General features: G+C 45.8%; 1 pseudogene; it reads left to right on the top strand.

Annotated features, from left to right (window-relative positions):
• Positions 1–11,302: 11,302 nt before the first annotated feature.
• On the top strand, positions 11,303–12,518 carry LOC138681638 (vitamin D 25-hydroxylase pseudogene; annotated as a pseudogene).
• The last annotated feature ends 4,101 nt before the right edge of the window (positions 12,519–16,619 follow it).

Below are 16,619 nucleotides of genomic sequence, written 5' to 3'. Positions count from 1 at the left end.
GCAGCTTCACCCTGGCAGCTCCTGTCATCGCACGCACTGAGCTGTGTGTGCGATGACAGAGGAAAATAAAAAACAAAATGGCTGCGATCTCCTCTCACAGCTGTGATGTTGCAGCTCAGTGGGCGTGCCCAAGTCACAGCTGAGAGGCAGGAGAAGCGGCCTCAATGAAAGAGATGCGGTCGGTCCAACCGTTGGCTCCTACGTCCATGGCTGTCGTAAGTGAGGTGTGTAAGTGTCGTGCCCAGACACTTACACCCACACTAATGAAAATGGCGGCCTCCAGTGGTAAAAGTAAAAATGAACAAATAAAAAAGTATGAAAGTAGTACATTTACTTTTGTATTAAAAATAATCTACTATATAAAGCTGAATGTATGTGTGTGTGTGTGTGTGTGTGTGTGTATGTGTGTATGTCCGGGATTGGCATCTGCACCGTCGCAGCTACAGCCACAAAATTTTGCACATTCACACGTCTGGACCCCGAGAGCGTCATAGGCTTCGTTGTGAGGTGAAATTTTAACCCCGTGCATTCCAATTCACCAAACAATTTTGCCCCTATCTACATAATGGGAAAAAATGAAAGGAAAAGTGTAGGAGGCAAATTGACAGCTGCCAGATGTGAACAAGGGGGACTTAAAGAATGAGAGCGATGGCGCCAAAGAGTACCGTATATACTCGAGTATAAGCTGAGATTTTCAGCCCAAATTTTTGGGCTGAAAGTGCCCCTCTCGGCTTATACTCGAGTCACGGTAGCGGTGGGGTCGGCAGGTGAGGGCGCTGAGGTATACTTACCTAGTCCCAGCGATCCTCGCGCTGTCCCTGCCTTCCTCCCCGTCTTCTTTGCTGCAGCTTCTTCCCCTCTTCAGCGGTCACGTGGGACCGCTCATTACAGAAATGAATAGGCGGCTCCACCTCCCATAGGGGTGGAGCCGCCTATTCATTTCTCTAATCAGCGGTGCCCGCTGACAGGAAGAGGCTGCAGCACAGAAGACGGGGAGGAAGGCAGGGATAGCGCGAGGATCGCTGGGACTAGGTGAGTATGTTATATTTACCTGTCCACGTTCCAGCCGCCGGGCGCCGCTCCATCTTCCCGGCGCCTCCATCTTCCCGGCGTCTGCGCTCTGACTGTTCAGGCAGAGGGCGCGATGACGCATATAGTGTGCGCGGCGCCCTCTGCCTGATCAGTCAGAGCAGAGACGCCGGGAAGATGGAGGCGCCGGGACCGGACGCTGGGAGCTGCAATCAAGAGAGGTGAGTATGTGTTTTTTTTTTTTTTTTATTGCAGCAGCAGCAGCGGCCATGGCACAGATATATGTGCAGTATCTATGGGGCAGTATGAACGGCACACAGCACTATATGGGGCATCTGTGCAGCATCTATGGGGCAGTATGAACGGCACACAGCACTATATGGGGCATCTGTGCAGCATCTATGGGGCAGTATGAACGGCACACAGCACTATATGGGGCATCTGTGCAGCATCTATGGGGCAGTATGAACGACACACAGCACTATATGGGGCATCTGTGCAGCATCTATGGGGCAGTATGAACGGCACACAGCACTATATGGGGCATCTGTGCAGCATCTATGGGGCAGTATGAACGGCACACAGCACTATATGGGGCATCTGTGCAGCATCTATGGGGCAGTATGAACGGCACACAGCACTATATGGGGCATCTGTGCAGCATCTATGGGGCAGTATGAACGGCACACAGCACTATATGGGGCATCTGTGCAGCATCTATGGGGCAATATGAACGGCACACAGCACTATATGGGGCATCTGTGCAGCATCTATGGGGCAATATGAACGGTGCAGAGCACTATATGGCACAGCTATGGGGAAATAATGATCTATTTTTATTTTTGAAATTCACCGGTAAATGCTGCATTTCCACCCTAGGCTTATACTCAAGTCAATAAGTTTTCCCAGTTTTTCTGGCAAAATTAGGGGGGTCGGCTTATACTCGGGTCGGCTTATACTCGAGTATATACGGTATATACCATACAGTTGCTAAGGTGGGGCCTCGACATGGGATACTCACCACACACGGGGATATGAACACACACAAAATGCGCCACACACTACCACGTGCTTGAACACATATTACCCTCAGCACACATTTCACCACAAATACACCAACCTCGCCACATAAAAGTCAAAACACAAAAGTCGCCACACAAAACTCGCCACGCGCAGAACTCGCCACATGTAAAAACTAGGCTCACGCAAAACTCGCCACACATGCAAAACTCACCTCGTGGAAAACTCGCCACACGCAAAACTTGCACACGCGGAAAAATTGCCACATGCACAAAAGTTGCAACACATGCAAAAGTTGCCTCACACAAAACTTGCACATACTCAAAAGGCACCACACATAATACTCGCAACGCGCAAAACTCGCCATGCGCAAAACTTGCTGCACACAACTTGCTACACTAACCTGTCACATGCAACTCGACACACAAAAAGTTGCTACACGCATGTTGCTACACAAAACTCATCTCACAAAAGTCGCTACATGCATGTCGCCACACGCAACTCAACACACACAACTTGACAAACGAAACTCGCCCTAAAACACACACAAGTCTGGTATTATCCTTCAAAAATAAAAATCTGATTAATAAGCAGACAAACTACAACAATTGCACCATATAGGAAATACGGCAGCTGTCAGTAACATGACCTGTCTATTATGTGTATGTGTGAGCTAATATATACTGCCAGGGGGAGGGCTTCCTGTTGGCTGGGGATTTATCAGGCTGCCAATTTAGCTTACAAATACTGAGGTAAAAATACTGAGCAAATAATGTGTGAACGAGGTCTAATACAGGAGGAGATGACACACAGGTATATACTATATACAGGGGAGATGACACACAGATATATACTATATACAGGAGAGATGACACACAGGTATATACTATATAGAGGAGGAGATGACATATAGGTACATATATATACAGGAGGAGATGACATACAGGTATATACTATATACAGGAGGAGATGACATACAGGTATATGCTATATATAGAAGATGACATGCAGGTATATACTATATGCAGGAGGAGATGACACTCAGATATATACTATATACAGGGGAGATGACACACAGGTATATACTATATACAGGAGGAGATGACATACAGGTATATGCTATATATAGAAGATGACATGCAGGTACAGTGGGGCAAAAAAGTATTTAGTCAGTCAGCAATAGTGCAAGTTCCACCACTTAAAAAGATGAGAGGCGTCTGTAATTTACATCATAGGTAGACCTCAACTATGGGAGACAAACTGAGAAAAAAAAATCCAGAAAATCACATTGTCTGGTTTTTTTATCATTTTTTTTGCATATTATGGTGGAAAATAAGTATTTGGTCAGAAACAAACAATCAAGATTTCTGGCTCTCACAGACCTGTAACTTCTTCTTTATGAGTCTCCTCTTTCCTGCACTCATTACCTGTAGTAATGGCACCTGTTTAAACTTGTTATCAGTATAAAAAGACACCTGTGCACACCCTCAAACAGTCTGACTCCAAACTCCACTATGGTGAAGACCAAAGAGCTGTCAAAGGACACCAGAAACAAAATTGTAGCCCTGCACCAGGCTGGGAAGACTGAATCTGCAATAGCCAACCAGCTTGGAGTGAAGAAATCAACAGTGGGAGCAATAATTAGAAAATGGAAGACATACAAGACCACTGATAATCTCCCTCGATCTGGGGCTCCACGCAAAATCCCACCCCGTGGGGTCAGAATGATCACAAGAACGGTGAGCAAAAATCCCAGAACCACGCGGGGGGACCTAGTGAATGAACTGCAGAGAGCTGGGACCAATGTAACAAGGCCTACCATAAGTAACACACTACGCCACCATGGACTCAGATCCTGCAGTGCCAGACGTGTCCCACTGCTTAAGCCAGTACATGTCCGGACCCGTCTGAAGTTTGCTAGAGAGCATTTGGATGATCCAGAGGAGTTTTGGGAGAATGTCCTATGGTCTGATGAAACCAAACTGGAACTGTTTGGTAGAAACACAACTTGTCGTGTTTGGAGGAAAAAGAATACTGAGTTGCATCCATCAAACACCATACCTACTGTAAAGCATGGTGGTGGAAACATCATGCTTTGGGGCTGTTTCTCTGCAAAGGGGCCAGGATGACTGATCCGGGTACATGAAAGAATGAATGGGGCCATGTATCGTGAGATTTTGAGTGCAAACCTCCTTCCATCAGCAAGGGCATTGAAGATGAAACGTGGCTGGGTCTTTCAATATGACAATGATCCAAAGCGCACCGCCAGGGCAACGAAGGAGTGGCTTCGTAAGAAGCATTTCAAGGTCCTGGCGTGGCCTAGCCAGTCTCCAGATCTCAACCCTATAGAAAACCTTTGGAGGGAGTTGAAAGTCCGTGTTGCCAAGCGAAAAGCCAAAAACATCACTGCTCTAGAGGAGATCTGCATGGAGGAATGGGCCAACATACCAACAACAGTGTGTGGCAACCTTGTGAAGACTTACAGAAAACGTTTGACCTCTGTCATTGCCAACAAAGGATATATTACAAAGTATTGAGATGAAATTTTGTTTCTGACCAAATACTTATTTTCCACCATAATATGCAAATAAAATGTTAAAAAATCAGACAATGTGATTTTCTGGATTTTTTTTCCTCAGTTTGTCTCCCATAGTTGAGGTCTACCTATGATGTAAATTACAGACGCCTCTCATCTTTTTAAGTGGTGGAACTTGCACTATTGCTGACTGACTAAATACTTTTTTGCCCCACTGTATATACTATATGCAGGAGGAGATGACACTCAGATATATACTATATACAGGGGAGATGACACACAGGTATATACTATATACAGGAGGAGATGACATACAGGTATATACTATATATAGAAGGAGATAACATTCAGGTATATACTATATATAGGGGAGATGACACACAGCAGGTATATACTATATACAGGGGAGATGACATACAGGTATATACTATATACAGGAGATGACATACAGATGTATACTATATATAAGGGAGATGACAAACATGTATATACTGAGGTGATGAGGTGAAAATGAGAGGTGTGAGTGCAAAATGAGAGGAGTGAGGAAAAATAGTGGAGTGATCAGAAAATGACAGATGTGAGGTTGAAATGACAAGTGTTAGGGGGGAATGAGAGGAGTGAGGGAGAAAATGAGAGGTGTGAGGGAGAAAATGAGAGATGTGAGGGGGAAAATGAAAGATGTGATTGGGAAAATGAGAGGCGTGATGGGAAAATAAGAGAAGTGAGGTGCTATAACTAACCACAGATATTTACTATGCCCAGGCAACGCCGGGCTCTTCAGCTAGTTGATTATATAATCAATAATTATTAATACAAAAACTAAAATCACGGCACCCTCCCTTTAAGTAACTATGTACCACCCCTCACAGGCCGACACCTTTGATATTATCGCCCTCCCATATAACAGTAGTCACCAATAGACAACTATACCACATATTAAGGGAAAATAAGATATTATTAGATATATATGAAATATTTTTATAATTTAAATATCCCATGTGGAGACCCTATATTACGGACACATCCATATACTACGAAGCTAATTCCCATAGGGAAAAAATGATAGTTTTCAGTCCACTATAAAAAGTATAAATCCTTTATTAGAAACTTTAAAATACACAGAGACAAAATCAGGTGTGTGGAAGTCACAAACTGAAAACAATACAATAACACCAGGGGCCCCACCCCCCACCAGTCAACCCACCACATATAAAGATCCAAATAGCATGCTGTAACCTATAAACGGCCAGAAAATGGTACATGTGTACCTCCGATCAAAGGCACATGGGCTAATAGTACATATCCCTCCTCCCAATTATAACGGGGTTTTTTTCAGCGTTAGCCCGTACATGTCCAAACCAGGACAAATAGTCACAAATAGGTAATGTGGGAATATCCACTCACCCCCCCTGGTTCTCCCACTATTATCGGCGTGATGTAAGTATTTGGTAACCATTTGTACTGTAGGCTAGGGTTCATTGCATAGTTGCACATATTATTATATGGCGGATCAGTAGGACATGGGCATTAACCCTTAAGGTCTGGGCCTGTTTAAAATAATGGTATTATTACAGTCACGTTATATATGGCCTTATAAATAGGTGGATATTCCCACATTACCTATTTGTGACTATTTGTCCTGGTTTGGACATGTACGGGCCAACGCTGAAAAAAACCCCGTTATAATTGGGAGGAGGGATATGTACTATTAGCCCATGTGCCTTTGATCGGAGGTACACATGTACCATTTTCTGGCCGTTTATAGGTTACAGCATGCTATTTGGATCTTTATATGTGGTGGGTTGACTGGTGGGGGGTGGGGCCCCTGGTGTTATTGTATTGTTTTCAGTTTGTGACTTCCACACACCTGATTTTGTCTCTTTGTGTATTTTAAAGTTTCTAATAAAGGATTTATACTTTTTATAGTGGACTGGTACATCATTTTTTCCCTATGGGAATTAGCTTCGACCCATATAACAGTGCAGAGAACCTGTGTGACTGGCGTCCTATGCAAGCGCTATTGGTGAGTAATTTTTTCTACTTGGCTCTACCTCTCCATAATCTGGTATGTGTGGGGGTGGCAGTTTTTATTAGTAGTTTGCACCTGTGCTGCCCTTAGCCTTTATTAGTGGGGACCTGCTTCATCCTGCTAGTGCATTTGTCATCTGACCGGTTTTGGAAAGGCTGTATCCATATGGTATGTGTATTTTTGAATTTTTCTATGTTGGACAAATAGAGCATATCCCAATAAACATGTTAATAGTACTGCTCATTTAGACAAATATTTATCGTCATATATATATACAGCTGAAACCAGAAGTTTACATACACTATGTAAAAAGACACATTTGCATGTTTTTCTCACTATCTGACATGAAATCAGAATAAACCTTTCCCATTTTAGGTCAGTTAGGATTACCATAATCATTAATATTTACCAAATGCCAGAATAATGAGAGAGAGAATGTTTTAAGGCTTTTTTTTATTACTTACTGCAAAGTTAAAAGTTTACATCCATTTCATTGGTATTTGGTACCATTGCCCTTGAATGGTCAAACGTTTGGGATATCCTTCCACAAGTTTTAACTTCCTGGCTGATGTCTTGAGATGTTGCTTCAGTATTGCCACATAATCTTCTTTTCTCATGATGCCATCTAGTGAAGAGCACCTGTCTCTCCTGCAGCAAAACAACCCCACAACATGATGCTGCCACTCCCATGTTTCACAGTTGGGATGGTGTTCTTAAGCTTAAAAAGCTTCTCCCTTTTTCCTTCAAATATAGCGATGGTCATTATGCCCAAAAAGTTCAATTTTAGTTTCATCAGACCACAGGACATGTCTCCAAAAATTAAAGTCTTTGTTCCTGTGTGCATTTGCAAACATTAATCTGGCTTTTTTATGTTTCTTTTTGAGTAATGGCTTCTTCCTGATTTCTTTCTGATTTCTTTAGACTTTCCCATGATGCTACACTAAGCAGCAGTGTGTTTCAGGTGTACATTAAAATACATCATGTGTATTTTATATAGTGTATGTAAACGTCTAGTTTCAACTGTATATTAACCTGTGAGATTAAATGATTGTATCTCTCCAGTCATTTTAAACATTTGCAAAAATAAGTCAGAACTGCAATGATCTCACCTCATTAGTTGTCCCTCTCACAGATACAATGGTTGCGGGTTGCTAGTGTCTGTCTTCAGATAGGGAACACTGACATGCTGTCTCTACCTGTGCCCGCAAAACTCTCGCCCTTACAAGAGCAGTCCAAAGCTGCCCCTACAATACTGCTATATTTGTGGAGATTCCCTATGTGCCTCCCAACATTTCCTCCATCACAGATTCTTCAGGGCAATAGCTCATCTGACTTTGATTAGTCCATAGGTTATAGTTAGATCAAGTTTTTGTCTCAGCAGTTCACTTTCTGAATTAACAGCTCTATTATCAGCAGGGCAGGCATTTGGGGCAGGCAGATGCCTGGGGCCCCCACTCACAAAAGGGGTGCCCTGCATCTGCAGCCCCTTTATGAGGTGCCCAGAGGGTGTACAGCAGTGAATAACACTGTACATCCTCTGTAGTCCCGGAGCGTTTCTCCCAAGCCCTCCTCCAGTCCCCATCTCTCTTCCTTTCTCCCTGCAGTCAGGTTAGAAGTTCAGTGAGGGGGAGTGGCCCGATTACAGCACAGCAGACAGAGGTCAGACCCGGGCCAGGAAGATGCCTTCAGCCCTGTGTGTCTGTGTCTTCTCCGAGTCCTCTTCATGGCTGCTCCTAGCACTGTCCTGGGAATGGATCTGTACAAGTGAAGCAACAGAACCTGGTAAGTATACATGTATATGTGTATCTGTGTGCGTACACGTGCAGTATACAGTGTGTGTGTCTGTATATGTGTATATAGTATGTGTGTGCATACAGGGCAGACCAAAAGTTTGGACACACCTTCTCATTTAAAGATTTTTCTGTATTTTCATGACTGTGAAAATTGTACATTCACACTGAAGGCATTAAAACTATGAATTAACACATGTGGAATTATATACTTAACAAAAAAGTGTGAAACAACTGAAAATATGTCTTATATTCTAGGTTCTTTAAAGTAGCCACCTTTTGCTTTGACTGCTTTGTACACTCTTAGCATTCTCTTGATGAGGTTCAAGAGGTAGTCACCGGAAATGGTCTTCCAATCTTGAAGGAGTTCCCAGAGATGCTTAGCACTTGTTGGCCCTTTTGCCTTCACTCTGCGACCCAGCTCACCCCAAACCATCTCGATTGGGTTCAGGGCTTGTGACTGTGGAGGCCAGGTCATCTGGCGTTGCACCCCATCACTCTCCTTCTTGGTTAAATAGCCCTTACACAGCCTGGAGGTGTGTTTGGGGTCATTTTCTGTTGAAAAATAAATGATGGTCAAACCAAGCGCAAACCGGATGGAATAGCAGGCCTCTGCAAGATGCTGTGTTAGCCATGCTGGTTCAGTATGCCTTCAATTTTGAATAAATCCCCAACAGTGTCACCAGCAAAGCACCCCCACACCATCACACCTCCTCCTCCATGCTTCACGGTGGGAACCAGGCATGTAAAGTCCATCCGTTCACCTTTTCTGCGTCGCACAAAGACACTGTGGTTGGAAGCAAAGATCTCAAATTTGGACTCATCAGACCAAAGCACAGATTTCCACTGGTCTAATGTCCATTCCTTGTGTTCTTTAGCCCAAACAAGTCTCTTCTGCTTGTTGCCTGAAACAAAAGAAAGAGCAGACTAGGCCAAAAATGGTATGCACACCCACGAATGCTATAAACATATGAAACAATTTTATTTACACCTCAGAACAAGACATGTATAGATAAAACCAATTAAAAAGGTCTAGATACAAGACCACATACCATCACCCCTAGACATATATGGCATAAATAAGCCTAACACATAAAGAAGTATAAATACATACATATAGAGTATACATATATATGCAACGTCTCTTGTCCACAAGATATTCCCTCAGATCACAGAGAAGTATATAATGTAACATATACTCAATTTAGAAGGGATGAACCAACTCAAGCATACCAAATGACCAATAATCATAACAATAAATCCCCCCCCCCACACACATAATAATATGATGTCAAAAGATAAATTATGCTCATGCATGAGACTAGTGAGACCATGAACACAATAGTGCAGGAGAGACAGATAGGAAATACAATCCCTAGGGTTTAGATGTGAACACACAATGGGACCACAAAAAAAGTAGTAAAGATCATGTCCCAGCGGTATACCTATGTGGTCAGTGGTAAGCAGAAATATATCATGGAAGGCAATGCCCGAGAAGGACAAGAGACAAGAGCAGGGGTGAGGCAGCGAGCGAGCTTTTGTTTCTATCATTTGTTTACTGGCCAGGTTTTGCACCCTGCTTTCTCTTGATTTATGCAGGGGTGCACCACTTACATATATTACTTCTGCTTGTTGCCTGTCCTTTGCAGTGGTTTCCTAGCAGCTATTTTACCATGAAGGCCTGCTGCACAAAGTCTCCTCTTAACAGTTGTTGTAGAGATGTGTCTGCTGCTAGAACTCTGTGTGGCATTGGCCTGTTCTCTAATCTGAGCTGCTGTTAACCTGCGATTTCTGAGGCTGGTGACTTGGATAAACTTATCCTCAGAAGCAGAGGTGACTCTTGGTCTTCCATTCCTGGGGCGGTCCTCATGTGAGCCAGTTTCTTTGTAGCGCTTGATGGTTTTTACAACTGCACTTGGGGACACTTTCAAAGTTTTCCCAATTTTTCGGACTGACTGACCTTCATTTCTTAAACTAATGATGGCCACTCATTTTTCTTTACTTAGCTGCTTTTTTTCTTGCCATAATACAAATTCTAACAGTCTATTCAGTAGGACTATCATCTGTGTATCCACCAGACTTTTGCTCCACACAACTGATGGTCCCAACCCCATTTATAAGGCATGAAATCCCACTTATTAATCCTGACAGGGCACACCTGTGAAGTGAAAACCATTTCCGGTGACTACCTCTTGAAGCTCATGAAGAGAATGCCTAGAGTGTGCAAAGCAGTCATCAAAGCAAAAGGTCGCTACTTTGAAGAACCTAGAATATAAGACATATTTTCAGTTGATTCACACTTTTTTGTTAAGTATATAATTCCACATATGTTAATTCATAGTTTTGATGCCTTCAGTGTGAATTTACAATTTTAAAGGGAACCTGTCACCCCATTTTTTCAGTAGGAGATAAAAATACTGTTAAATAGGGCCTGAGCTGTGCTTTACAATAGGGTATTTTTTGTCCCCTGATTCCCTACCTATGCTGCCGAAATACCTTACAAAAGTGGCATTTTTCGCCTGTCAATCAGGCTGGTCAGGTCGGATGGGCGTGGTCACAGCGCTGTTTCTCCCCCACATCTTGCTTATGTTCCCGTTGGTGCGCAAGTGCCGCATGCACTGCGCAGCTGTAGAAAAAGAGCACGCTCGCCGCTATTCAGCGGTTTCTCGGTGGGCACAGCCATCTTCCTGAGGCCGCGCGAGCGCAGATGGAGTCTCCTGCTTCCCGGGGCTTCAGGAAAATGGCCGTGGGATGCCGCGCGTGCGCAGATGGATATTGCGGCGGCCATTTTCCTGAAGCCGAGTTCGAATCTCGGCTTCAAGAAAATGGCCGCCATCTGCGCACGCGCGGCATCCCGCGGCCATTTTCCTGAAGCCCCGGGAAGCAGGAGACTCGGTCGGCTCCGCTGTGAGATGTTGCTCGGGGGGTCCCGGGCTCCTCTCTGGGTGGTCGCTGCCGCCTGCGCCGCTCTGCTTCTCCTCATCTTCCTCGTCAGACAGGTCCGGAGGCAGCGGAGACCCCCGAGCTTCCCCCCCGGGCCCCCCCGGACTGCCGCTGATCGGGAACATCCTGGCTCTGGCCCGAGACCCGCACGTGTATATGAGAGAGCTGAGCGGAGAGCACGGGGAGATCTTTAGTTTGGACCTCGGGGGGATTTCCGCTGTGGTGCTGAACGGCTACGACGCCCTGAAGGAATGTCTTTTGCGCCAGAGCGATGTGTTCGCCGACCGCCCGTCACTGCCGCTGTTTCTGAAACTGACGAAGATGGGAGGTCTTCTGAACGCCAAGTACGGCCGCTGCTGGACGGAGCACCGGAAGTTGGCGCTCGGCTGTTTCCGCAGCTTCGGGTTCGGGCACAAGTGGTTTGAGAGCCGGATCTGCGAGGAGTCGAGCTTCTTCCTGGACGCGGTGGACACGTACAAGGGCAGAGCCTTCGACCCCAAGCACCTGACCACCATCGCCGTGTCCAACGTCTCCAACCTCATCCTGTTCGGCGAACGCTTCCGCTACGACGACGGCGACTTCCTGCACATGATCGAGATCTTCAGCGAGAACATCGAGCTGGCGGCCAGTGCCTGGGTCTTCCTGTACAACGCCTTCCCCCTGATCGGCCTCCTGCCCTTCGGGAAGCACCGCCAGCTCTTCAGGAACGCCGCCGAGGTCTACGACTTCCTCCTGCGCATCATCCAGCGCTTCTCCGAAAACCGCACACCGCACTCACCGCGACACTACATAGACGCGTATCTGGATGAGATGGAGAAGAGCGCGGCTGATCCTGACAGCTCCTACTCCACGGAAAACCTCATCTTCTCTGTGGGGGAGCTGATCATCGCCGGCACCGAGACCACCACCAACGTGCTGAGGTGGGCCGTGCTCTTCATGGCGCTGTACCCCAATATACAAGACCTCCTTCTCTCCTCCACACTTATTCGCTCCTCATCCAATCGCCTCCAAGACTTCTCCCGAATATCCCCCATCCTCTGGAACTCTCTGCCCCAACACGTCCGACTATCAACCACAGTCGGATCCTTCAGACGGAACCTGAAAACTCATCTCTTCAGGAAAGACTACAGCCTGCACTGACACCGCTGCTGCCTCACCGACGCCGGAGCTACCGCCTCACCAACACCGGAGCTACCGCCTCACCAACACCGGAGCTACCGCCTCACCAACACCGGAGCTACCGCCTCACCAACACCGGAGCTACCGCCTCACCAACACCGGAGCTACCGCCTCACCAACACCGGAGCTCCTGCAACCCTCAACCTACTGTCTCCTTCCCCATAATCCTGTAGAATGTAAGCCCGCAAGGGCAGGGTCCTCGCCCCTCTGTATCAGTCCGTCATTGTTAGTTTGTTTACTGTATGTGATATTTGTAACTTGTATGTAACCCCTTCTCATGTACAGCACCATGGAATCAATGGTGCTATATAAATAAATAATAATAATAATAATAATAATCTGCGCACGCACAGCCTCAGGAAGATGGCCGCGCCCACCGAGAAACCGCTGAATAGCGGCGAGCTCGCTCTTTTTCTACAGCTGCGCAGTGCATTCGGCACTTGCGCATGCGAGAAGCACTACGCCACCAACGGGAACATAAGCAAGATGTGGGGGAGAAACAGCGCTGTGACCACGCCCATCCGACCTGACCAGCCTGATTGACAGGCGAAAAAGGCCACTTTTGTAAGGTATTTTGGCAGCATAGGTAGGGAATCAGGGGACAAAAATACCCTATTGTAAAGCACAGCTCAGGCCCTATTTAACGGTATTTTTATCTCCTACTGAAAAAACGGGGTGACAGGTTCCCTTTAATAGTCATGAAAATACAGAAAAATCTTTGAATGAGACGGTGTTCAAACATTTGGTCTGGACTGTACATACAGTATATAGTATAAATGTTTATATCTGTGGTGCATGTGAGTGTAAATAATATATACACATCTACATACAGTATATAGTATGTGTATGTATACTAACAGAACAGTGGTTGGGATCTCAAGAAACCCCGTGCCCACTATGCGTCCACAGACACACGCGGTCACCAGCGGAGACGGACATGCGATGCTTCTTTCCAGATCACAACATGTCTATTTATCTTGTGGAGACACGATAAATCTCACCTGTACAATGTATTGGACGCAGTGAATCAGCACAATTCAGTGGGCTGCAGGGGTCTTGTGGCTCCGGGGGTTTCTGCCAGTCTCAGCACTGGGCTGCAGGGGTCTTGTGGCTCGGGGAGTCTCTGCCAGTCTCAGCACTGGGCTGCAGGGGTCTTGTGGCTCCGGGGGTCTCTGCCAGCCTCAGCATTGGGCTGCAGGGGTCTTGTGGCTCTGGGGGTCTCCGTCAGTCTTATCACTGGATGCAGTGGTCTTGTGGCTACGGGGGTCTCCGCCAGTTTCAGCACTGGGCTGCAGTGGTCTTTTGGCTGCGGGGGTTTCTGCCAGTCTCAGCACTGGGTTGCAGGGATCTTGTGGCTCCGGGGGTCTCTGCCAGTCTCAGCACTGGGCTGCAGGGGTCTTGTAGCTCCGGGGGGCTCTGCCAGTCTCAGCACTGGGTTGCAGGGATCTTGTGGCTCCGGGGGTCTCTGCCAGTCTCAGCACTGGGCTGCAGGGGTCTTGTGGCTCTAGGGGTCTCCGTCAGTCTTATCACTGGGCTGCAGTGGTCTTGTGGCTACGGGGGTCTCCGCCAGTTTCAGCACTGGGCTGCAGTGGTCTTTTGGCTCCGGGGGTTTCTGCCAGTCTCAGCACTGGGTTGCAGGGATCTTGTGGCTCCGGGGGTCTCTGCCAGTCTCAGCACTGGGCTGCAGGGGTCTTGTGGCTCTAGGGGTCTCCGTCAGTCTTATCACTGGGCTGCAGTGGTCTTGTGGCTACGGGGGTCTCCGCCAGTTTCAGCACTGGGCTGCAGTGGTCTTTTGGCTCCGGGGGTTTCTGCCAGTCTCAGCACTGGGTTGCAGGGGTCTTGTGGTTCCGTGGATCTCTGCCAGTCTTAGCACTGGGCTGGGCTGCAGCTTCACCTTATATTATAGCTGCAAAGTGAATATTAACCATGAGGGACCCCGATCCATCGGCCACGGAGCCAGAGGGGATTTAGCAGAGTAGGTTGGCCGACATGTAGGATTTTTTTTTTACTCGCTTTTTATTCTGCTGTTAGTGAGGTAGGATGTAGAAAAAGATGACAATTCTACTCATGTTTTCTATTATGTGACTGTACGGCCCCTTCACACAACCTATCATGTTTTTCACAGATGCCACATGTGCCCTATTTGACCTACGGTGCTGCACTCATGTCCGTGTTTTCCCAGCAGCACAGATGACAAGGGCCAATAGAAGTCTATGGGTCCTCGTAAACCTGCCGTCCATGTGCCGTACGTGTGCTGTACATGTGTCGTACGTGTTTAACCCCTTCATGACCCAGCCTATTTTGACCTTAAAGACCTTGCCGTTTTTTGCAATTCTGACCAGTGTCCCTTTATGAGGTAATAACTCAGGAACGCTTCAACGGATCCTAGCGGTTCTGAGATTGTTTTTTCGTGACATATTGGGCTTCATGTTAGTGGTAAATTTAGGTCAATAAATTCTGCGTTTATTTGTGATAAAAACGGAAATTTGGCGAAAATTTTGAAAATTTCGCAATTTTCACATTTTGAATTTTTATTCTGTTAAACCAGAGAGATATGTGACACAAGATAGTTAATAAATAACATTTCCCACATGTTTACTTTACATCAGCACAATTTTGGAAACAAAATTTTTTTTTGTTAGGAAGTTATAAGGGTTAAAATTTGACCAGCGATTTGTCATTTTTACAACGAAATTTACAAAACCATTTTTTTTAGGGACCACCTCACATTTGAAGTCAGTTTGAGGGGTCTATATGGCTGAAAATACCCAAAAGTGACACCATTCTAAAAACTGCACCCCTCAAGGTACTCAAAACCACATTCAAGAAGTTTATTAACCCTTCAGGTGCTTCACAGCAGCAGAAGCAACATGGAAGGAAAAAATGAACATTTAACTTTTTAGTCACAAAAATTATCTTTTAGCAACAATTTTTTTATTTTCCCAATGGTAAAAGGAGAAACTGAACCACGAAAGTTGTTGTCCAATTTGTCCTGAGTACGCTGATACCTCATATGTGGGGGTAAACCACTGTTTGGGCACACGGCAGGGCTTGGAAGGGAAGGAGCGCCATTTGACTTTTTGAATCAAAAATTGGCTCCACTCTTTAGCGGACGCCATGTCACGTTTGGAGAGCCCCCGTGTGCCTAAAAATTGGAGCTCCCCCACAAGTGACCCCATTTTGGAAACTAGACGCCCCAAGGAACTTATCTAGATGCATAGTGAGCACTTTGCTTCACAAATTAATCCGTAAAAATGAAAAAGTACTTTTTTTTCACAAAAAAATTCTTTTAGCCTCAATTTTTTCATTTTCACATGGGCAACAGGATAAAATGGATCCTAAAATGTGTTGGGCAATTTCTCCTGAGTACAACAATACCTCACATGTGGGGGTAAACCACTGTTTGGGCACATGGTAAGGCTCGGAAGGGAAGGAGCGCCATTTGACTTTTTGAATGAAAAATTATTTCCATCGTTAGCGGACACCATGTCGCGTTTGGAGAGCTCCTGTGTGCCTAAACATTGGCGCTCCCCCACAAGTGACCCCATTTTGGAAACTAGACCCCCCAAGGAACTTATTTAGATGCCTAGTGAGCACTTTAAACCCTCAGGTGCTTCACAAATTGATCTGTAAAAATGAAAAAGTACTTTTTTTTCACAAAAAAATTATTTTCGCCTCAATTTTTTCATTTTCACATGGGCAGTAGGGTAAAATGGATCATAAAATTTGTTGGGCAATTTCTCCCGAGTACGTCGATACCTCATATGTGGGGGTAAACCACTGTTTGGGCACTCGGCAGGGCTCGGAAGGGAAGGCGCGCCATTTGACTTTTTGAATGGAAAATTAGCTCCAATTGTTAGCGGACACCATGTCGCGTTTGGAGAGCCCCTGTGTGCCTAAACATTGGAGCTCCCCCACAAGTGACCCCATTTTGGAAACTAGACCCCCCAAGGAACTTATCTAGATGCATATTGAGCACTTTAAACCCCCAGGTGCTTCACAGAAGTTTATAACGCAGAGCCATGAAAATAAAAAATAATTTTTCTTTCCTCAAAAATGATTTTTTAGCCTGGAATTTCCTATTTTGCCAAGG

The sequence above is a fragment of the Ranitomeya imitator genome, chromosome 5 (assembly GCF_032444005.1).
Source record: "Ranitomeya imitator isolate aRanImi1 chromosome 5, aRanImi1.pri, whole genome shotgun sequence".
NCBI classification, from domain to species: domain Eukaryota; kingdom Metazoa; phylum Chordata; class Amphibia; order Anura; family Dendrobatidae; genus Ranitomeya; species Ranitomeya imitator.
This window is presented reverse-complemented; position numbering and strand designations above follow the sequence as displayed.